This window comes from Pteropus medius, unplaced genomic scaffold (genome assembly GCF_902729225.1).
Source record: "Pteropus medius unplaced genomic scaffold, Ma_sr-lr_union100, whole genome shotgun sequence".
Taxonomy (NCBI): Eukaryota; Metazoa; Chordata; class Mammalia; order Chiroptera; family Pteropodidae; genus Pteropus; species Pteropus medius.
The window spans coordinates 8,268,714-8,269,542 of NW_024349804.1; the positions used below are offsets into that span (position 1 = coordinate 8,268,714).

Below are 829 nucleotides of genomic sequence, written 5' to 3' on the forward strand. Positions count from 1 at the left end.
GTCAGGGATAGACAACGAGTGTCTTGAACAATGTCAGAAAATATATATATATTGACATCTCAATGCCTGAATGGATCATGAGAGTAGAATTTACAATGTCTTTGACCCCACCCAATGGAGAAAGTTATTTGTTTTATTTTATGAAAATTTGTCAATCACATCACCCATGAAAATACCTTTCACAATCCAATTTGTTTGAGCCTACTCTAGTCCTAATACCAGCATGTGCTTGCTGCTGGCATTGGAAATTAGAGGAACAAGTGTAGAAAGGTGATTGTACCTCAAGTTCAGAGACATTTGTTTCCAAAGGACAGATCTGATGATCTCACCTTCTTGGTTGAGCTTTCAGAAGCCTCCTTCCTTCTAGATGAGGCCACCTACTATGGCCATGCCAACCTGAACAAGCCTGATCCTGTCTGATCTCGGAAGCTAAGCAGGGTCAGGCCTAGTTAGTACTTTGATGGGAGACCACCTCGGAAGACCAGGTGCTGTAGGCGTAAAAAATAAAATATAAAATATAAGGAATTGTAAGCTGACAAGGTCTTTGCAATCTGTAAGGTCAACCAAGAGCTGCCTCGCCTAAAAAAAAAAAAAAAAAAAAAAAAAAAACCTAGATGAGGCCGCCTAGGCCATCATGGTATCAGGGATGTTGTGTTGAGCCATATGTACTTGACCCATCATTTCCTTACTATCAATAGTAAGGAGAGCACTGAGATTAATACATGACACACATGAAATAATTCCATAGATGACATATAAGATAATCCCAGGTTTGTCCTGCTACACCACAGACAATCTTAAACTTTCTATGAAAAAAGGGTGCTGTAAA

General features: G+C 39.4%; 1 pseudogene; it reads left to right on the top strand.

Annotated features, from left to right (window-relative positions):
* The first annotated feature begins 378 nt into the window (after positions 1 to 378).
* LOC120582974 (uncharacterized) lies at positions 379 to 497 on the top strand (annotated as a pseudogene).
* The last annotated feature ends 332 nt before the right edge of the window (positions 498 to 829 follow it).